The sequence below is a fragment of the Zalophus californianus genome, chromosome 15, assembly GCF_009762305.2.
Source record: "Zalophus californianus isolate mZalCal1 chromosome 15, mZalCal1.pri.v2, whole genome shotgun sequence".
Taxonomy (NCBI): Eukaryota; Metazoa; Chordata; class Mammalia; order Carnivora; family Otariidae; genus Zalophus; species Zalophus californianus.
The window spans coordinates 14,863,751-14,887,599 of record NC_045609.1 but is presented as its reverse complement, the minus strand read 5'-3'; the positions used below and the strand labels follow the sequence as shown (position 1 = coordinate 14,887,599).

Below are 23,849 nucleotides of genomic sequence, written 5' to 3'. Positions count from 1 at the left end.
CAATAAAAATAGGTCACCACCCCGACATCTAATAGTAAAACTTACGAGTCTCAGAGACAAAGAGAAAATCCTGAAAGCAGCTCGGGAGAAGAAATATGTAACCTATAAAGGTACAAACGTTAGATTGGCAACAGACCTATCCACAGAGACCTGGCAGGCCAGAAAGGACTGGCATGATATCTTCAGAGCACTAAAGGAGAAAACTATGCAGCCAAGAATACTATATCCAGCTAGGCTCTCATTGAAAATAGAAGGAGAGATAAAAAGCTTTCAGGACAAACAAAAACTAAAGGAATTTGCAAACATGAAACCAGCCCTCCAAGAAATATTGAAAGGGGTCCTCTAAGCAAAGACAGAGCCTAAAAGCAGCATAGACCAGAAAGGAACACAGACAATATATAGTAACCGTCAACTTACAGGCAATACAATGGCACTAAATCCATATCTTTCAATAGTTACCCTGAATGTAAATGGGCTAAATGCCCCAATCAAAAGGCACAGGCTATCAGATTGGATTAAAAAACAAGACCCACCGATATGCTGTCTGCAAGAGACTCATTTTAGACCCAAAGGCACCCCCACATTGAAAGTGAGGGGGTGGAAAACCATTTACCATGCTAACGGACACCAAAAAAAGCTGGGGTGGCAATCCTTATATCAGACAAATTAGATTTTAAAACAAAGACTGTAATAAGAGATGAGGAAGGACACTATATCCTACTGAAAGGGTCTACCCAACAAGAAGATCTAACGATTGTAAATATCTATGCCCCTAACATGGGAGCACCCAATTATATAAGGCAATTAATAACAAAAGCAAAGAAACACATTGACAACAATACAATAATAGTGGGGGACCTTAACACCCCCCTGACCGAAATGGACAGATCATCTAAGCAAAAGATCAACAAGGAAATAAAGACTTTAAATGACACACTGGACCAAATGGACTTCACAGACATATTCAGAACATTCCATCCCGAAGCAACGGAATACACATTCTTCTCTAGTGCCCATGGAACATTCTCCAGAATAGATCACATCCTAGGTCACAAATCAGGTCTCAACTGGTACCAAAAGATTGGGATTATTCCCTGCATATTTTGAGACCACAGTGCTTTGAAACTAGAACTCGATCACAAGAGGAAAGTCGGAAAGAACTCAAATATATGGAGGCTAAAGAGCATCCTACTAAAGAATGAATGGGTCCACCAGGAAATTAAAGAAGAATTAAAAAAATTCATGGAAACCAATGAAAATGAAAACACAACTGTTCAAACTCTTTGGGATGCAGCAAAGGCAGTCCTGAGAGGAAAATATATAGCAATACAAGCCTTTCTCAAGAAACAAGAAAGGTCTCAAATACACAACCTAACCCTACACCTAAAGGAGCTAGAGAAAAAGCAGCAAATAAAGCCTAAACCCAGCAGGAGAAGACAAATAATAAAGATCAGAGCAGAAATCAATGAACTAGAAACCAAAAGAACAGTAGAACAGATCCACGAAACTAGGAGCTGGTTCTTTGAAAGAATTAACAAGATTGATAAACCCCTGGCCAGACTTATCAAAGAGAAATGAGAAATGACCCAAATCAATAAAATCATGAATGAAAGAGGAGAGATCACAACCAACACCAAAGAAATACAAACAATTATAAGAACATATTATGATCAACTCTATGCCAGCAAATTAGATAACCTGGAAGAAATGGATGCATTCCTAGAGATGTATCAACTATCAAAACTGAACCAGGGAGAAATAGAAAACCTGAACAGACCTATAACCACTAAGGAAATTGAAGCAGTCATCAAAAATCTCCCAACAAACAAAAGCCCAGGGCCAGATGGCTTCCCAGGGGAATTCTACCAAACATTTCAAAAAGAATTAATACCTATTCTTCTGAAACTGTTCGAAAAAATAGAAATGGAAGGAAAACTTCCAAACTCATTTTATGAGGCCACCATTACCTTGATCCCCAAACCAGACAAAGACCCCATCAAAAAGGAGAATTACAGACTGATATCCTTCATGAACATGGATGCCAAAATTCTCACCAAAATACTAGCCAATAGGATCCAACAGGACATTAAAAAGATTATTCACCATGACCAAGTGGGATTTATCCCTGGGCTGCAAGGTTGGTTCAACATCCACAAATCAATCACGTGATACAATACATTAACAAAAGAAAGAACAAGAATCATATGATCCTCTCAATAGATGCAGAAAAAACATTTGACAAAGTACCGCATCCTTTCTTGATCAAAACTCTTCAGAGTATGGGGATAGAGGGTACATACCTCAATATCATAAAAGCCATCTATGAAGAACCTACAGCGAATATCATTCTCAATGGGGAGAAACTAAGAGCTTTCCCCCTAAGGTCAGGAATACGGCAGGGATGTCCACTATCACCACTGCTATTCAACATAGTGTTAGAAGCCCTAGCCACAGCAATCAGACAACAAAAGAAGTCAAAGGCATCCAAATCGGCAAAGAGGATGTCAAACTCTCACTCTTTGCAGATGATATGATACTGTATGTGGACAACCCTAAAGATTTCACCCCAAAACTGCTAGAACTCATACAGGAATTCAGTAAAGTGGCAGGATATGAAATCAATGCACAGAAATCAGTGGCATTCCTATACACCAACAACAAGACAGAAGAGAGACAAATCAAGGAGTCGATCCCATTTACAATTGCACCCAAAACCATAAAATACCTAGGAATAAATCTAACCAAAGAGGCAAAGATCTGTACTCAGAAAACTATAAAATACTCATGAAAGAAATGGAGGAAGACACAAAGAAATGGAAAAACGTTCCATGCTCATGGAGTGGAAGAACAAACATTGTGAAGATGTCAATGCTACCTAGAGCAATCTACACATTCAATGCAATCCCCATCAAAAATACCAACCCCTTTTTTCAAAGAAATGGAACAAATAATCCTAAAATTTGTATGGAACTAGAAGAGACCCCGAATAGCCAGAGGAATGTTGAAAAAGAAAAACAAAGCTGGCGGCATCACAATTCCGGACTTCCAGCTCTATTACAAAGCTGTCATCATCAAGACAGTATGGTACTGGCACAAAAACAGACACATAGATCAATGGAACCGAATAGAGAGCCCAGAAATGGACCCTCAACTCTGTGGTCAACTCATCTTTGACAAAGCAGGAAAGAATGTCCAATGGCAAAAAGACAGTCTCTTCAACAAATGGTGTTGGGAAAATTGGACAGCCACATGCAGAAGAATGAAACTGGACCATTTCCTTACACCACACACAAAAATAGACTCCAAATGGTTGAAAGACCTAAATCTGGGACAGGAGTCCATCAAAATCCTGAAAGAGAACATAGGCAGCAACCTCTTCGACCTCGGCTGCAGCAACTTCTTCCTAGAAACATCACCAAAAGCAAGGGAAGCAAGGGCAAAAATGAACTATTGGGATTTCATCAAGATAGAAAGCTTTTGCACAGGAAAAGAAACAGTCCACAAAACCAAAAGACAACCGACAGAATGGGAGAAGATATTTACAAATGACATATCAGATAAAGGGCTGTTATCCAAAATCTATAAAGAACTTATCAAACTCGACACCCAAAGAACAAACAATCCAATCAAGAAATGGACAGAAGACATGAACAGATATTTTTCCAAAGAAGACATCCAAATGGCCAACAGACACATGAAAATGTGCTCAACATCGCTCGGCATCAGGGAAATCCAAATCAAAACCTCCATGAGATACCACCTCACACCAGTCAGAATGGCTAAAATTAACAAGTCAGGAAACGACAGATGTTGGCGGAGATGCGATGAAAGGGGAACCCTCCTACACTGTTGGTGGGAATCCAAGCTGGTGCAACCACTCTGGAAAACAGTATGGAGTCTCCTCAAACAGTTGAAAATAGAGCTACCATATGATCCAGCAATTGCACTACTGGGTATTTACCCCAAAGATACAAATGTAGGGATCCAAAGGGGTTTTGCACCCCGATGTTTATAGCAGCAATGTCCAGAATAGCCTAACTGTGGAAAGAGCCACGATGTCCATCGACAGATGAATGGATAAAGAAGAAGTGATATATATACACAATGGAATATTATGCAGCCATCAAAAGGAATGAGAGCCTGCCATTTGCAAGGACGTGGATGGACCTGGAGGGTGTTGTGCTGAGTGAAGTAAGTCAATCAGAGAAAGACATGTATCATATGACCTCACTGATATGAGGAATTCTTAATCTCAGGAAACAAACTGAGGGTTGCTGGAGTGGGGGTGGGCGGGAGGGATGGGGTGGCTGGGTGATAGACATTGGGGAGGGTATGTGCTATGGTTAGCGCTGTGAATTGTGCAAGACTGTTGAATCACAGATCTGTACCTCTGAAACAAGTAATGCAATATATGTTAAGAAAAAAAAAAGAAGAAGAAGACAGCAGGAGGGGAAGAATGAAGGGTGGTTATTCGGGTGGGGGGAGACGAACCATGAGAGACGATGGACTCTGAAAAACAAACTGAGGGTTCTAGAGGGGAGGGGGGTGAGGGATGGGTTAGCCTGGTGATGGGTATTAAAGAGGGCACGTTCTGCGTGGAGCACTGGGTGTTATGCACAAACAATGAATCATGGAACACTACATCAAAAACTAATGATGTAATGTATGGTGATTAACATAACAATAAAAAATTTAAAAAATTAAAAAAAGAAATGATAGTCTGCAATTGAGTAAAAAATGAAACAGTGCACGGTACAGGATCAACACACTCATTTGTGTACCAAGCACTGAAATCAATATTTGCTTGCTAGAGTCTTTCACTCCACTGAAAATTATACCTATTTACCTACCTTCTTTTCTTATTTCTCCTTCAATTTGATCTAAGATTTAGTAAGACTTAGACCCTACTATGTCATCACTGAAGGGAAGCTGGACCACATGCCCACAGCAGGACCACGAGATGGACAATCCAAATGACATGTCAGTCCTCAGTCCCTGATAATGTAGTATGCACTTGCTTTGGCTATAATGTCATGTTCTTTATTTATTCTTATGGGAAAGTTTTAACTAAGCATTAGAAGAGTTATCTGGACTATCTACCGAATTGCCCACGATTCTAAGGGATTGCTCAAAAAGAAGAACAAAAGTAAGTCTTTATCTCTTTAACCCCACCTTCCCCAATTCCAAACATATAGAAATTTGAAAAGAAATGTTTGTGCTTATGCACATACACACACTCTCTCTCTCTCTCTCTCTCTCTCTCTCTCTCACACACACACACACACACACACACACACACACATGCTTCAGGGCATTATGGTGGGCTGGTTGCAGGAACAGCTCTCCTAGTATAAACAACCCACCCTGTTAAGCACCACATCTGTGGCATCTATTTTTGTTTGCAACTGGAATGAGGGAAGAGTTGGTGAAGGGGAGTCTCCGGGGATGAGGAATGAGGACAATGGAGAAGACCAGACCCTTGACATCTGTTCCTTTCTCCCTTTGGACTGAGTTTCAGCGACTATAATTAGAAGGCATGAACCCCTAAGGTGAGCCAACTGTTTTTGTGGGAGATTCCCGGAAATTCTGGGCAAGACAGAGACTGAAGGGGCTACGTTCTCATATAGCGTATATAAGACACCAGACATAAGCTTGTAGGACCTCAAGTATGGCAGGAGACGGGAAGAGGGCATTTCTCCCTACTTAGAACCCACAAGTGGTCCAGCATCGTGAGGACTGGCTGTTGGCAAGCGTTATGAGATCATTCTCTTGGCCTCTCTTAACTGGAACTGTTCAAAAACAAAATTCAACTGAGTAAATGTGAAGATCTAATGGGCTTTATTAAATGATTCATGAATCGGGCAGCATCCCATCTAGCAAGTAGAGGAGAGCTCCACTGAACTAAATAATGGAGAGGCTTTTAAAGGCAGACAAAGGGTGTTAAAAAAAAAGAGAGAGAGAGAGAGAGGAAAGGAATTAGGAGGGCATGCATTGTTTAGGCAAGGTTGCCCCCATACGGAGAGCAGAAGGAGTCTATCAGTAAATTTCCTAGCATCGACCAAGAAATCCCATGTTTTTTGGTGGAAGGTTACATTGCTTGTGGGTGGTAACTGTAGTTAGGTTAGCTATGCAGTCTTGGTTTACAGAGCCCACTTGGGGCCTCTTGTTTTCTTTTTAACATCATCATGCACAGGGGCTGGGATGAGAAATTGTCAAGTGCATTCACGGGCAGCAGAGAGTGAGTGATGTACGTTGTGGCGGCAGGAGGCATTGTGGTTTCCAGACGCATATCAAATGTAACCCTGAAATCCTGGAAACAGGTAACTGGGAGTCACTTTGAAAATGAGTGACTTAGGGACACCTGTCTGGCTCAGCTGGTAGAGCATGCAACTCTTGATCTCAGGGTTGTAAGTTTGAGCCCCACCTTGGGTATAGAGATTACTTTAAAAAAATGCAAAAAATCTTTAAAAAAAAAAAAAAGGAAAGAAAATGAGTGAGTTATTTGAACAGATGAAAGTTTGCCGTCGTTGTGATTTTCCCATTAATAGTGTGGGAAGACCAGGCAATCTTAGGAGATGCACCTTCACACAAACATACATGCCTACTCACAAGTAAACACACAAAAACGCATGCGTACCTATAAGAATATATTCATTTTTTTCTTGTCTGCGTTCACGGACAAGTTTATTCTGAGTGGCCATTTTTATGTCCATCATTGCACTAGGAATATTTCAATATGGCAAGTGGATCACAGATGTTTATCTCTTTTCTCTACCAAAGCCTTGCTAAAATGAAGTGAGCAAAACTTTCCAGGGTTATTATCCCAAAAAAGCAACAAGAACAGGAGAGGTAACAGAAGCTAAGACAAAAGTCAAACAATGGCTTTGGAATCCAGAAGGAGCATGGATGATCGGAGGTGGAGTAGGTCACAGGGCAGTCCTTCCAGAAGGAGGCTGCTGGGAGAGAGGAGGTGGACCCATAGTGCTCATCAAAAGAAGAGGCCATGCAGGTGACGAGAGGCTGGAAACAAAGGACCTGGCCTTACAAGGAGCTGTTGGCCCTCCCCAGGGCCCCACCATAAGCAGTCTTCTTCTTCCCTGCATGGGATGGGAGCTGACTTTCTAGAACTGCACTGGGGACACCGGGGACTCTGACGCTGGGCAGAGAGGGATGCAGGTGAAGCCATAGGCGGAACACAGGGAGATTCAGTGAGCATCTCCATGCTGCCCCAACAGAACCTCACGCCTTCTTCCCATCCTGCTCCCTAATGAGCAGTGGTCCAGAATGTGCTGAGTTGTCTCTTGTAGGGAGAAAGTCTCTACTTACTGTGATTTAGCAGTCCCCAGCATGAGCTTCCGCTCACCTCCTGTCCTCCCCTAGAAAGCCCGCCAGTGAAAAAGCCCCCACCACACACACACCTAGGGCTCCCAGTCAGCTTTTCCCGTCCCTTGAATGAATAGGAGCGGATACTTAAGGACCATGGACATTTGGATAAAGTCTCAAACCTAAAGGACAAACCCCAAAACATCAGCATACACGAAGTACCTTGGACAGGGCAGAGGCGAAATTGCCAAAAGAGGAAAACTGAAGCAAATTCCAATGAGCACCCAGAGAAATAATAAGCTACTGTCCCTGGAAAATAAAAACACGTTGCTAGGAAAATTCCAGAAAAAATGAAGATAAAAGCCTATAGAAATCAAATCTCTGATGCCAAAACTGTCTTGCCAGCCTGAGCCCGCAAACCCCACGGCTTAAGGTGGGAGGGGCTTCACGCTCCTGATTCTGTTACTGTCTGGGTTCCGAGTTCTGTGCTCTGTACCAAATACGGTGGCTGCCAGGCAGGGACGGGGGCCCATGCAGGGCCGGGGAGCAGGGATGGGGCAGCTCAGCCTGGGGCCGGGGGCACTTACACTAGGGTTTCTGATTTGAGACTAATCCTGCCCGATGTCTCCTTTGGCTAGTAATTCCAAAACACAGACATTCCAGATGCTTATAGATGCTTCTGGGCCACGGTTTGAAAGGGTTCAATCTCTATAATAATGCTACCCAAGCTGAAATTAAAGCCACTAGCCAAAAAAAAAAAAGAGCTTTGATCTGGTACCTGGATGTTACTTGTTTTATTCACCTATTGCCACAATAATGCAGCATAATAAATAAAATTCCTCAAAATGTAGTGGCTTCTGGAAAAGCTACGGGGAATGAGACCAGTGGTAAAGTTGAGCAAGCTGATACCAGTCCAAGAATCTGTTTAAAATTCAGACATTTAATGGTGACAAATAAAAAATCTTATTTGGGAAAAAAAAAAATGTAGTGGCTTCAAACAGCCCTCGTTTGTTCTGGTGTTCACTGGGCAGTGGTTGGGCTGGCTGGCTCCTGGCTCAGGGCTCCAAGCTCTTCTGGGTTCGGGTCTGTTCCCTCAGCATCTGAAACCTTTTCAAGCAGAGGACATCCAGGACATAGGATATACTCCACGTCCTGCACTCTTAGGCCTAGGCTGAGGGCGCAGCTGAAGAATACGCTTTGGGAACGTTCTTCACTGGAGTGCCGGAGTGGAAGTCAACCAAGCAAGCACATTTCACGTTTCTGCACACATCTTTCCAACTAATGCCTCCCTGGGAAAGCAAGCAATGGGGTAATGTCCAAACTCAAAGGGCAGGGAAGTGAATCCACTCACCGAGAGGCTGTGGCAATGGCAAGCGTGTGGATTTCAATACTACTACTATGGAGTGAAGAATTGGGACCAATGGTTGAATTTACTGCCGCTGAACTTATTGGCCCCATTCCTCACATACACCCCCACATTCAAAATACCCTCACCTGCATCATGGAGATCCATTAATGTCTCATCCAATCTCAGCGTCTGCTGCCACATCTGGTTCTCATCAAGTCCAGGTACATACGTGGGCCCTTCCACGCAATATACCGAGATGGGAGAGGGAAAGACCACTCTAGTCAACATTCCCTTTTGAAGGCGGGAGAGTGGGAAAAACAGACCTGTCACCAGCTCACAGAGATTCTAATATCTGACTAGGCTGATGTTGCCAGACGACATAACAGGGACTCCATTGTTCTTGGTTCTGCCCTCTGAACATTTGTCCATTTCCATCGAACACTGTGACCACCTCTGGAGAGGGCGCTGGGGAATTTGCTCTTGTTGACAGCAAGCTGTTTCTCAGTCTCGAAGTTTCTGCCTGTGTTAGCCAGAGTTCTCCAGAGAAACAGAATTGATAGTACATATACATTATACTATATGAGGTATAGTGTAGCATTGTATATATAGTTGAGTATCTATGTATACTAAAGTATATATAAATAAATTGTATATTTATATAAATATATCTATATAGATAAAGACAGAGAGATTTTATATAAGGGATTGGTCCACATGATTATGGAGGTTGACAAGTCTTAAGATCTGTAGTCGGCTAACTAGAGAACCAGAACAGCCAAAGGTGTGGCTGCATTTCAAATGTTGGCAGCCTTGAGACCCAAGAAGAGCCAATGTTTCAGTTCAAGTCTGAAGGCAGAAAAAACAAAAACAAAAACCAATGTCTCAGATGTCTCAGCTTGAAGGCAGTCAGGCAGGAAGAGTTTACTGGTGAAGGATCAGCCTTTTTGTTCCATTCAAGCCTTCAACTGATTGGATGAGGCCCACCCACATTGGGGGTGGCGGGTAGGGGGCAATCTGCTTTAGCGAGTCTACTTATTCAAATGTTAATTGCATCCAGAAAAAGGATCACGGACACACCCAGAGTAATGCTTGACCAAATATCTGAACACCTCGTGACCCAGTCAAGTCGACCCATAAAATTAATCATCACACTGCCTGTTGAAAGTTGGGGGCCAAGAGATCATTTTGTATCTCTACTAGTCTCAGTCTCTTTTAGTCCAGGCTGGCAGGGTTTTTGCCTACGTGGCTCTCTGAAACTGGGGGCTTTCTGTGAAAGGGATTCCAGTCAACTGCATGTGGCAAAAGGCACACCCATCATGCCTTTCAAGATGTGCCTCTTTCCAGCCTTAATTGCGGGTACTTTTGAGAAATCAGACTTCTGTGGAACCAACCATAATCTTCCCAGTCTTCCTAGTGTTTCCTTTTGTCCAGCTGAAAGGGTCTACTAGCTATAATTCTCATCTTTTCAGATGTCTTACCCTTGAGGTACTATTTTTTTATTGTTATGTTAATCACCATACATTACATCATTAGTTTTTAATGTAGTGTTCCATGATTCATTGTTTGTGCATAACACCCAGTACTCCACGCAGAATGTGCCCTCTTTAATACTATCACCAGCTAACCCATCCCCCACCGCCCTCCCCTCTAGAACCCTCACTTTGTTTCTCAGAGTCCATCATCTCTCATGGTTCGTCTCCCCCTCCGATTTACCCCCCTTCATTCTTCCCCTCCTGCTATCTTCTTCTTTTTTTTTTAACATATATTGCATTACTTGTTTCAGAGGTACAGATCTGTGATTCAACAGTCTTGCACAATTCACAGCACTCACCATAGCACATACCCTCCCCAATGTCTATCACCCAGCCACCCCATCCCTCCCACCCCCCACCACTCCAGCAACCCTCAGTTTGTTTCCTGAGATTAAGAATTCCTCATATCAGTGAGGTCATAGGATACATGTCTTTCTCTGATTGACTTATTTCACTCAGCATAACACCCTCCAGGTCCATCCACGTCGTTGCAAATGGCAGGCTCTCATTCGTTTTGATGGCTGCATAATATTCCATTGTATATATATACCACTTCTTTAGCCATTCATCTGTCGATGGACATCGTGGCTCTTTCCACAGTTTGGCTATTGTGGACATTGCTGCTATAAACATCAAGGTGCACGTACCCCTTTGGATCACTACATTGGATCTTTGTGGTAAATACCCAGTAGTGCAATTGCTGGATCGAATGGTAGCCCTATTTTCAACTGTTTGAGGAACCTCCATACTGTTTTCCAGAGTGGTTGCACCAGCTTGCATTCCCACCAACAGTGTAGGAGGGTTCCCCTTTCTCCACATCCCCGCCAACATCTGTCGTTTCCTGACTTGTTAATTTTAGCCATTCTGACTGGTGTGAGGTGGTATCTCATTGAGGTTTTGATTTGGATTGCCCTGATGCCGAGCGATGTTGAGCACATTTTCATGTGTCTTTGGCCATGTGGATGTCTCCTTTGGAAAAATATCTGTTCATTTCTGCCCATTTCTTGATTGGATTATTTGTTCTTTGGGTGTCGAGTTTATGATTTTGGATACTAGCCCTTTATCTGATAGGTCATTTGCAAATATCTTCTCCCATTCTGTCGGTTGTCTTTTGGTTTTGTGGACTGTTTCTTTTGCTGTGCAAAAGCTTTTTATCTTGATGAAATCCCAATAGTTCATTTTTGCCCTTGCTTCCCTTGCCTTTGGCAATGTTTCTAGGAAGAAGTTGCTGCGGCTGAGGTCAAAGAGGTTGCTGCCTGTGTTCTCCTTGAGGATTTTGATGGACTCCTGTCTCACGTTTAGGTCTTTCAACCATTTGGAGTCTATTTTTGTGTGTGGTGTAAGGAAATGGTCCAGTTTCATTCTTCTGCATGTGGCTGTCCAATTTTCCCAACACCATTTGTTGAAGAGACTGTCTTTTTGCCATTGGACATTCTTTCCTGCTTTGTCAAAGATAAGTTGACCATAGAGTTGAGGGTCCATTTCTGGGCTCTCTGTTCGGTTCCATTGATCTATGTGTCTGTTTTAGTGCCAGTACCATACTATCTTGATGATGACAGCTTTGTAATAGAGCTGGAAGTCCGGAATTGTGATGCTACCAGCTTTGCTTTTCTTTTTCAACATTACTCTTGCTATTCGGGGCCTTCTCTGGTTCCATACAAATTTTAGGATTATTTGTTCCATTTCTTTGAAAAAAGTGGTTAGTATTTTGATGGGGATTGCATTGAATGTGTAGATTGCTCTAGGTAACATTGACATCTTCACAATATTTGCTCTTCCAATCCATGAGCATGGAACGTTTTTCCATTTCTGTCTCCTCAATTTCTTTCATGAGTATTCTATAGTTTTCTGAGTACAGATCCTTTGCCTCTTTGGTTAGATTTATTCCTAGGTATCTTATGGTTTTGGAAGCAATTGTAAGTGGGAACAACACCTTCATTTGTCTCTCTTCTGTCTTGTTGGTGTATAGGAAAGCCACTGATTTCTGTGCATTGATTTTATAACCTGCCACTTTACTGAATTCCTGTATGAGTTCTAGCACTTTGGGGTGGAGTCTTTTGGGTTTTCCACATAAAGTATTATATCATCTGCAAAGAGTGAGAGCTTGACTTCCTCTTTGCCGATTTGGATGCCTTTGATTTCTTTTTGTTCTCTGATTGCTGTGGCTAGGGCTTCTAACACTATGTTGAATAGCAGTGGTGATAGTGGACATCCCTGCCATGTTCCTGACCTTAGGGAGAAAGTTTTCAGTTTTTCCCCATTGAGAATGATATTCGCTATAGGTTTTTCATAGATGGCTTTTATGATATTGAGGTATGTACCCTCTATCCCCATACTCTGAAGAGTTTTGATCAAGAAAGGATGTGGTACTTTGTCAAATGCTTTTCCTGCATCCATTGAGAGGATCATATGATTCTTGTTCTTTCTTTTGTTAATGTATTGTATCACGTGATTGATTTGTGGATGTTGAACCAACCTTGCAGCCCAGGGATAAATCCCACTTGGTCATGGTGAATAATCTTTTTAATGTACTGTTGGATCCTATTGGCTAGTATGTTGGTGAGAATTTTGGCATCCATGTTCATGAAGGATATCAGTCTGTAATTCTCCTTTTTGATGGGGTCTTTGTCTGGTTTGGGGATCAAGGTAATGCTGGCCTCATAAAACAAGTTTGAAAGTTTTCCTTCCATTTCTATTTTTTCGAACAGTTTCCGAAGAATAGGTATTGATTCTTCTTGAAATGTTTGGTAGAATTCCCCTGGGAAGCCATCTGGCCCTGGGCTTTTGTTTGTTGGGAGATTTTTGATGACTGCTTCAATTTCCTTAGTGGTTATAGGTCTGTTCACGTTTTCTCTTTCTCCCTGGTTCAGTTTTGGAAGTTGATACATCTCTAGGAATGCATCAATTTTTTTTTAAAGATTTTATTTATTTATTTGAGAGAGAGAGAGAGAGAGAAACAGCATGAGAGGGGAGAGGGTCAGAGGGAGAAGCAGGCTCCCTGCTGAGCCGGGAGCCTGATGTGGGACTCAATTCCAGGACTCCGGAATCATGACCTGAGCCGAAAGCAGTCACTTAACCATCTGAGCCACCCAGGCGCGCCCCCCCCCCCTTTTTTTTAAGGATTAGGAATGCATCCATTCCTTCCAGGTTATCTAATTTGCTGGCATAGAGTTGCTCATAATAGGTTCTTATAATTGTTTGTATTTCTTTGGTGTTGGTTGTGATCTCTCCTCTTTCATTCATGATTTTATTGATTTGGGTCATTTCTCATTTCTCTTTGTTAAGTCTGGCCAGGGGTTTATCAATCTTGTTAATTCTTTCAAAGAACCAGCTCCTAGTTTCGTGGATCTGTTCTACTGTTCTTTTGGTTTCTAGTTCATTGATTTCTGCTCTGATCTTTATTATTTGTCTTCTCCTGCTGGGTTTAGGCTTTATTTGCTGCTTTTTCTCTAGCTCCTTTAGGTGTAGGGTTAGGTTGTGTATTTGAGACCTTTCTTGTTTCTTGAGAAAGGCTTGTATTGCTATATACTTTCCTCTCAGGACTGCCTTTGCTGCATCCCAAAGAGTTTGAACAGTTGTGTTTTCATTTTCATTGGTTTCCATGAATTTTTTTAATTCTTCTTTAATTTCCTGGTGGACCCATTCATTCTTTAGTAGGATGCTCTTTAGCCTCCATGTATTTGAGTTCTTTCCGACTTTCCTCTTGTGATCGAGTTCTAGTTCAAAGCACTGTGGTCTGAAAATATGCAGGGAATAATCCCAATCTTTTGGTACCAGTTGAGACCTGATTTGTGACCTAGGATGTGATCTATTCTGGAGAATGTTCCATGGGCACTAGAGAAGAATGTGTATTCCGTTGCTTTGGGATGGAATGTTCTGAATATGTCTGTGAAGTCCATTTGGTCCAGTGTGTCATTTAAAGTCTTTATTTCCTTGTTGATCTTTTGCTTAGATGATCTGTCCATTTCGGTCAGGGGGGTGTTAAGGTCCCCCACTATTATTGTATTGTTGTCAATGTGTTTCTTTGCTTTTGTTATTAATTGCCTTATATAATTGGGTGCTCCCATGTTAGGGGCATAGATATTTACAATCGTTAGATCTTCTTGTTGGGTAGACCCTTTCAGTAGGATATAGTGTCCTTCCTCATCTCTTATTAAAACAGTTTTAAAACAGTCTTTGTTTTAAAATCTAATTTGTCTGATATAAGGATTGCCACCCCAGCTTTCTTTTGGTGTCCATTAGCATGGTAAATGGTTTTCCACCCCCTCACTTTCAATGTGGGGGTGCCTTTGGGTCTAAAATGAGTCTCTTGCAGACAGCATATCGGTGGGTCTTGTTTTTTAATCCAATCTGATAGCCTGTGCCTTTTGATTGGGGCATTTAGCCCATTTACATTCAGGGTAACTATTGAAAGATATGGATTTAGTGCCATTGTATTGCCTGTAAGGTGACGGTTACTGTATATTTTCTGTGTTCCTTTCTGGTCTATGCTGCTTTTAGGCTCTGTCTTTGCTTAGAGGACCCCTTTCAATATTTCTTGGAGGGCTGGTTTCATGTTTGCAAATTCCTTTAGTTTTTGTTTGTCCTGAAAGCTTTTTATCTCTCCTTCTATTTTCAATGAGAGCCTAGCTGGATATAGTATTCTTGGCTGCATAGTTTTCTCCTTTAGTGCTCTGAAGATATCATGCCAGTCCTTTCTGGCCTGCCAGGTCTCTGTGGATAGGTCTGTTGCCAATCTAACGTTTGTACCTTTATAGATTACATATTTCTTCTCCCGAGCTGCTTTCAGGATTTTCTCTTTGTCTCTGAGACTTGTAGGTTTTACTATTAGATGTCGGGGTGTTGACCTATTTTTATTGATTTTGAGAGGGGTTCTCTGTGCCTCCTGCATTTTGATGCCTGTTTCCTTCCCCACATTAGGGAAGTTCTCTGCTATTATTTGCTCCAATATACCTTCTGCCCCTCTCTCTCTTGCTTCTTCTTCTGGGATCCCAATTATTCTAATGTTGGTTCGTCTTATGGTATCGCTTATCTCTCGAATTCTGCCCTCGTGATCCAGTAGTTGTTTATCTCTCTTTTTCTCAGCCTCTTTATTTTCCATCATTTGGTCTTCTATATCGCTGATTCTCTCTTCTGCCTCATTTATCCTAGCAGTTAGTGCCCCCATTTTTTATTGCACCTCATGAATAGCCTTTTCGATTTTGACTTGGTTAGATTTTAGTTCTTTTATTTCTCCAGAAAGGGTTTCTCTAATAACTTCCATGTTTTTTTCAAGCCCAGCTAGCATCTTTAAAATCATCATTCTGGTCCGACATTGTACTAATGTCCGTATTGAGTAGGTCCCTGGCACTCGGTACTACATTGTACTAATGTCCGTATTGAGTAGGTCCCTGGCACTCGGTACTACCTCTTGTTCTTTTTGTTGAGGTGATATTTTCCTTCTTGTCTCTTTGTCCAGAGGAGAATAGATGAATGAGAGAACAAAATGCTAACAGGGTAACAACATCCCCAGAAAATATATTCTAAACAAATCAGAAAAGTCCTGAAGCCAGGGAAAAGAAAGGGAAAGAAAGAAAAAAGAGAGAGAGAGGAAAAAAAAGAGATAAAAACAAACAAAACAGAACAAGACAAAAAAAAACAGAATATGATCAAGTATGATCAGGCTGGTGCATAGATCAGTGCCACACACTAGATCTTGGGTGTATTTTGGTCTGGTAGAAGAAAGTGCCTCCTAAAATTTTAAAGAAAGAAAGACATATATGTACAAAACAAGGGTTGATACAATGAAGCGATGGAATATGATTGTAAAAATGAAAATTATAAAATTTTTTAAAAAGGAATTGATCAGAAGGTGTTTGAAAAAATAAAGAAGAAGATAAAAAAAAGGAAAGAAAGAAAGCAAAAAAAGGGAAGAGAATGTGATCAGGCAGGAGACTGGAAAAAAGCCATACACTAGAGATTTAGGGTATATTTTGATATGTTAGAAGAAACTGCATCTCAAAATTTTAAAGAAAGAACAACTTATATATTATGCCAAAAATAAAGGTAACTACTCTGAAGGGATAGAATATGATTCTAAAAATGAAAAATAAAATTTTGTTTTATAAAAGGGATTGATAAGATGTTGGCTGGAAAAGGGGAAAAATTTTCAAAAAAAATAGGTAAAAAAAAAATTGAAAGACTAATGAATCATGGTATATAAGCCATGAATTCTATGTGCAGTATTCCCCTAGCGCTGGAGTTCTCCCATTCTCCTTGTTCGGTAAACTTGGTCTTGGCTGGCTGTTCATGCTGATCTTCTGGGGGAGGGGCCTGTTGCCGTGGTTCCCAAATGTCTTTGCCGGAGGCGGAATTGCCCCGCCCTTGTTGGTCCGGGCTAAGCAAGCTGCTCGGGTTTGCTCTCAGGAGCTTTTGTTACCTGCATGCTCTCTGCACAGCTTTGGAGGATGAGAGTGAAAATGGCGGCCTCTCAATCTCCACCCCGGGGAAGCGAGAACTTGGGGCCCCGCTCCTCAGTGCACCCCCAGAGAAAAGCAGTCACTCCCGTGTCCCCGGTCTCCGGCCGCACTCCGTGCTCACCCGGTCTGTGACCGAGCGTTTCTATCCCTGGCACCTGACCCTGTGTGGAGTCTCCAAACCCAGCAGATCTCTGCGGTGCGCTCCCGCGCTGCTCCTCCCCGGGGGAGGGAGGGGAGTCTCCCCGGCTCTGCTGCTTGTTGGGTCCCTGCTGGAGGAGAAGTGGCCCGACTGTCACCAATCACAGTTTATGGCCACCCCGAGCTGAGAGCCCGCGCCTTGGCTCCGTCTCTGCAGCCGGCTTCCCCGCTCCGATACCTGGGAGCTCTGCCGCACTCAGGCACCCCCGGTCTTTCTGTGACCCGGAGGGTCCTGAGACCACACTGTCCCGTGAGGGTTCCACCCCCCGCTTAGCCACTGCAGTGACGTCCCTCAGCGGAGCCGACTTCTAAAAGTTCCGATTTTGTGCTCCACGGCTCTAGCACTTGCCAGAAGCGGCCGACGGAGGCCCCCCCCTCCCCGCCGTCTATCCTCCCGAATATCACCTCGGATTCACTTCTCCGCACGTCCTACCTTCCAGTAAGTGGTCGCTTCTCTCTTCAGAGAGTTGTTGCTATTCTTTTCTTCGATCTCCTGTTGAGTTCGTAGGTGTTCAGAATGGTTTGATCCCCATTCAGCTGAATTCCTGAGACCAGACGAAATCCAGGTCTCCTACTCCTCTGCCATCTTGCTCCGCCCCCCTCCCCCAGACTATCATTTAGGAGTGGGCAGTCTGATTCAGTGAGCCAGGGCAAGTCTAATGACTTAACTTTTAAGATCCCACAGTGCGCTCTGACTTTTGAAAAATCTCAATATTCTTAGGGCTCCAGAAGGAAAAGGAAACGTCATTGATTCTTTCAACATTGACATATTATAACATTACCAACAATCAAAATTCAGCTTCATTAGGGGAACATTGAAATAAAGACGTCCCTGGGGGGCATTTTGTATTCTAGACTGCTTAGCTCCTTCCTGCTACTTCCCACAGCCAGGACTCTGGTATCCCAGAGAGGGAAATGAGAAGAGCTGCTCGAACTGCCTCAGGTTGGCCTTTCGTGGTATGTTGTGTCAACTATAGTGATAAAGTGTCCCTGGAAACAGCTACTAAGAGGAACCTAGGCTATGACAGGCGTTCAATAAACAGGACTTCAACATTTCGGGTGAGAAAAGTCTATGAAATGAAGAAGCAATCATCTGGGTACCTCTTCACTCTTTTTCATGGTTACAAAGGCATCACTTACACATCAATGGCGATTTCATTTCAGAAATCAGGGGCATGCATGAACGGTGGCCTCATTTGACATTGGGAGGTGACACTGCAGAGAGAGTAAAAGGATCAGGCTTGGACTCAAATAAAAGGATTTCAGAAGATCCCCGTTCTGAGGAGGACTCCCAACGAGGCAGTTACCGGGATCCTTGTGTGAACGTTTCATGGGGACAGGGCTTTTCCAGAACATACCAGGTGGTTTCCTCTTGGCCAGCACAGGATGCCAGGACCAGCCCCCCAAGGGTGGCAGCTCACTTCCCCTTCCTACGAGCAGATGAGCAGCATATGGCCATGTGCTTCTCAAGGACAGAGCCTGTGGCTTTTCCCAGCCGGTTGGGAAAATAAATGTGGATGTAAAAGAGGTTTTAGAATAAAATCAAAAAGATTAAACTCATACCCGGGCTCTGTGCCTTCCTGGACAGAGAAGGAAACACTGAGCTGAACGTTGATGTGGTGAAGACTCGCATGGCAGGAAAGATCACCTGAAACCCCAGAGTGCCCAGAGGGAACAAAAAAAGAGAGAGGTTTTTCAGCTATAAAGTTCTCATTCTTCACACATACAACAAAAACAAGAACACTTTAAAATAGATGACCTCTTCAGCCTTTTAAAAGATGATTCCCAGGAGGATGCAAGAGTTAAAATGTATTGCTAAGAATAAAAATAATGGTAAAGAGGATGAATGATCTTTGGGAAGAGAATAATAGGTGGGAAAAGGACGTGTATCCAGAATTTAGTACGGCTAAATTTGCATAGCTGCTCCATACAGCCCAAGCTGATTACAGTGAACAAAGTCCCTTTAAAAGAGACCTTCACCATTTGTGCCAATACAGATAGACTTTGAGAGCGTGATGCTAAGTGAAGTAAGTCAGAGCAAGACAAATACCGTTTGATCTCACTTATATGTGGAATCTAAAAACCAAAAACAAAAGACCAAACTCATAGATACAGAGAACAGATGGGTGGTTGCCAGAGGCTGGGGGTTGGGGGCAAAATGAGTGAAAGGGGTCAAACATAGAAGTTTCCAGGTATAAAATAAGTAAGTCCTGGGGATATAACATACAGCACAGTAACTATAATTTATAGTATTCTGTTGCCTAGCTGAAAATTGTAGGAGATTAGATCTTAAAAATTCTCATAACGAGAAAAAAATTTTGTAACTATGTGTAGTGATACACGTGACCTAGACTTATTGCGGTGATCATTTTGCAATATATACAAATATTGAATCACCGTGTTGTACACCTGAAACTGATATGTTATATGTCAATTTTATCTCAATAAAAAATACACATGGTCCGTTATATTGTTTAAAAACTTTTAAATAACTAAATACGGTATATTCCTCTTTGAGTTCAGTGCCAAAAGTAAATGTGCTCATAAAAATTGATAATCGCTTCTGTATAATTTATTAATTTTCCTCTTGCCATGGTTGTTAGGAAACCCAGAGAAAATGAATAAAGCAAAATACACTTGATCTTGGCTTCTAATACAAATTATCCTTTTTCACCCCTCACATAACTCTTGAGTTTTTACAATATTATTATAGGGGCACCTGGGTGGCTCAGTCATTAAGTGTCTGCCTTCAGCTCAGGTCATGGTCCCAGGGTCCGGGGATCGAGCCCCACATCGGGCTCCCTGCTCCGCAGGAAGCCTGCTTCTCCCTCTCCTGCTCCCACTGCTTGTGTTCCCTCTCTCACTGTGTCTCTCTCTGTCAAATAAATAAATAAAATCTTTAAAAAATTATTATTATATTAACAATCAAGCTTTTAAGTGCATTTTATTGTGAATTTACCAAAAATCTTATCGACTGAGCTAGAGCAGACATTATAAATAATGCTCAGTAAGCAACATTAGAGCATCTCATTGTGAAATTCTGGAAATTGCAAGGACACAATGACAGTAAAAATAAAAATTATAATTTTTTCAACAAAGAGGCCTAGCAACTGAGGTCCTAAGAGGATCACTGATAAAGTGCTATGTGGTCAGGATCAGCTGAATTGTAAAGCTGTAAATTGTAAAGCTGTAAAACTGTAAAGTCCAGTAAGAAACATAGTTGCGTTTAGGATAAAAGGATGCTTCAACCCATTCTCACTCATGTTAGTCCATCCTAACAAATAAATGATTGAAAAATTAATAAATGGAGAAGAATGAACAAATTTCTTGTACAGAAAAATTTTAATAATTCATTTAGATACTCAGCCTTAGAGGAGGTAGAGTGTAACTCCCCATCCCTAAGTGTGAGCTGTGCATAGTGATGTCCTTCCGGGTGGGGGGGGTGGCCAGCATGGAAAGGGGGAAAAGGGTAACTTTATAGTGGGGAAACCTGACAAACATTCTCTCAGTCTCCAGGTGTTCAAGGCAACATCACGGCAATCAGTCATGTTGGGAATATGTCCCCTCGATGCAACGCAATGAAAAGGACAATTTATCTCTGTGCTCTTCCTCCACAAAAGCCCATAATCCCATTTAATCATGACAAAACATCAGATAAATGTTAATGGAGGGGCATCCTCCAATATACCTGACGAGCACTACTTAACAGTGTCAAGGTCACCAAAAACAAGGAAAGTCTGAGAAACTGTCACAGTCACAAGGAACCTAAGGAGACATGACAGCTAAATGTAATGTGGTGTCCTGGGTGGGATCCTGGAATGGAAAAGAGACATAAGTAAAAACTAAGGAAATACAAATAAAGTATGCATTTTAGTTCATAATAATATGTCGATATTGGTTTATTAATTATAAAACTTAAATTTAAAAATCTATCAATATCACGCATACGTGGAACATACCTTAAGGGACACAAGTCACTCAGCCCACTTCACTAAGAAGCTAGTAACAACCCCTCACGATTGAGGCTTGCAGACTAACCTCTGCTCTGATCTCATATTTATCCCTGCCCATGCATCCTACACTGATCTCAGTCCACTTGATCTCTCCTGGGAAGTCTGCTTCTTGCTTTGAATCTGCAAGAATTCAAAGATGGTTCTAACTGTTGAGTTTTTATAAATCAACGTATTGGTTTCCATTTGTCACTGTAACAAATTACCACAGACTTAGTGGCTTAAAGCAATAGAAGTTTACTATCTTATGATTCCAGAAGTCAGAAGTTCAAAATGGGTCTCACTGGGCTAAAATCAAGGTATGCGAACACTGAGGTCCCTCGTGGAGGTACCAGGGCAGAATCAATTCTCTTGCCTTTTCCAGCTTCTAGAGGTTGCCTGCCTTCCTTGGCTCACAGCCTCTTCTCATCTTAAAGCCAGCAAAGGCCAACCAGGTCTTTCTCATGATGTCATCTTTCTCTTCTTTACCCTTCTGCCTCCTTCTTCCCCATTTGAGGACCCTGTGTAAATAGGATCCACCAGGATGACACAAGATGATCCCTCTGTGTTGACAGCTGATGGCCAACTTAATTCCATCTGCAACCTTCCTTCACTGTCCCCTGCCAGGTAACATGACATATCCACAGGTTCTGGGGATGAGAACATTGGCCATCTTTGGAGGTGTGGGCATTATTCTGTCTACCCCAATCAATTTCTTTAGAAGGTTTTGCCTACTTCCAACTCTAAAGGAACCAGGCTTACATTTCTGTGGTCTGTAATACTTTTACTTAAATGTATTTCTTTCCTGAGTGCTTTCAGATTTTTTTTTTCTCTGCCATCTCCCTGCCAACCTTCCCTACTTACTTGGGTGAGGATGACTTAAACTTTTTTTTGGCAGGCAGAGTTTAAATTCTGCTTGGAGTCTGAGGTGCAAATCATTATGTTTCACTGGGTAGGACCAATGCTTGGAAGACAAGCCTTACAACGCAGAAAGAAATATAAAGAGAAAATCTGGCTGGCCTGATATCTATTAAAATAATCGAATCTATCATTAAAAATGTGTCTGGGCAAGGCCTTTGGCTGTGATTACCTATGCAAAAATGTTGATTGGAAGCAAAATGACCGGAAGCTGATTATGTTTTTGAGGAATCGTATGTCCAAAAACCCAAGCTTATCCATTAACAGCCCGTTAATGATCAACCCCAGGAACTCCCAGCCCAAATCTGCACCTGCAGGAAGTGAGCTACTAACCTGCGCAGCCCAAGGGCAGAGGAGTCTCCAGTGCCCACCTTGGTGACAGACATGGAAGAAAGGTGAAGGAGGGTTTGGGGTGAGGTTTTACTCCACGAAGGGCAAACCAGAAGCCACAGAGAATAGTGCCCAAGGGAGTGGGGGCCAAGGAGTGGTCCGTGAAGGGACTGCTACCAGCTGACTCAATATGCCTTCTTCCTTAGGGAACTCTAATTTATTCATAACAATGATATCCTGCCAAAGGATTATATTTTCCAACTTCCTTTATAATTAGTGTGCATGGGACCCAGGACCGGCCAATGAGATATAAATAGAAATTGCTGGGTGGAACTTCTTTGAAGTGAAAGCTCTTTAAAAGACCTATGGATTTTTTGTGCCACCTCCACAACTTCTTACCTCCCACATGGAGTCCTCACATCATGATAGCAACTCAGCACCCCCTGAGTTTTGAGAAGGATACTGAGAACAGAAGACCACTAAGAAGCCCAGAGCAGGAGGATGGAAGGCTCCTCAGCCTCTGAAGCTCAGGGCCCCCACACCCCCATCTACTACCTCCCTCTGGCCTTCTCATTGAGGAAGGAATTCCAGCCATCTTGTGCTCTACAGCTTTTTTCCTATTGTCTGCTACTAGCATTGGAGGGCAATTCTCAAAAGTATACTCACTTTCTTTATGAAAGCCATCAACTTCCTCCAAACCCTGCATGTTATTCGTCTTATGGTAAGGGAACTCAATTTGATAAACCAAGCAGTTTGCTAAAAATTTCTGACCTAGAGCCAATTACAAAGCAGTCCACTTCTAAAAGCCCACATGCTTTCTATGATTCTTTTGGAGATGCAACTGTTGTCCCAAATGTGTCTGTCTTTTCTGTATAAATTCCGCTGTGTAGCATGAGAGGGATGTGTTCTGGTTGCATTGGGTTTAGCTAAGAGTTGCCATTTAAAACCTTAGAAAAACTACAATTATCCTGACCGTGAAAACCTCCCTGTATATGACTTCAACTCTCAAATATTCACTAGGTCTATTGTGGAGTTTTCTCTTCTGTCTTACTTTATTTGGCAGGACTGTGGTTTTATTTGGAGCCAAACGGTTCAGGCAGAATGTCTAAATTAGGAATGCCTTTGGCTGTGATGTACAGCAAATCTAACCGTCTAGGCTGCTTCTTGTCAGAAGTCTGGAAGCAGGAAGTTCAGGCTCCTTCCACTGCTCCAGGTCGCCATCAGGGACACAGGTGCCTTCCGGTGGCCTCTGCTCTTCCTAACATGTGGCATGCATCCTCTTCATTGAGAGACAGACGTTCCATCTCTGAGCACCATGTCCAAATTCCAGGCAGAAAAAGAAGTGAAAATCAAAGTTCAATGTGCTTTTTGCAATCCAGACATTAATTCAGGAAAGAAAGCTCTCTCTATGTAAATCTGCCATTATCTTTTGACCCCAACTGTGGCACATGGCCACACCTCACTGGAAGGAGAAGAGGGAAAATAAATATTTTTATTTCAGGACATTGACACCCCAAATAAAACCGATTCTCTTTTCTCTTAGAAAGTGAGAGAGGGGAGTCAAAATTGAGTATCTAAGCAGAATACCTGTCACCTAGGATAACTGTGTTGTTTTAATCCAAGGAGAGTCTCCATTGAAGGTATAAAGGCTCCAGAGGAAAAAGCCTGTAAAGAGAACGGCAATACCACATTTTCAAGCTAAGTAAAATTGCGGTAGGTGAAGTCATTTTCCAACTGTAAACAGTGTTCTTCC

The 23,849-nt window shown here is 42.3% G+C and overlaps 1 long non-coding RNA gene across 2 annotated transcripts in view; it reads left to right on the top strand.

Annotated features, from left to right (window-relative positions):
- Positions 1–23,849, top strand: part of LOC113918209 — a 68,625-nt gene that overhangs the window by 16,725 nt on the left and 28,051 nt on the right. Inside the window, exon 3 of one of the 2 annotated variants that reach the window (XR_003518478.2) lies at positions 20,369–20,496. The exons of the other annotated variant lie outside the window; for it this stretch is intronic. This is a non-coding gene — a long non-coding RNA (uncharacterized LOC113918209). Of the gene's footprint in view, positions 1–20,368; positions 20,497–23,849 lie in introns of those variants that run through there. 2 annotated transcript variants of the gene reach the window in all.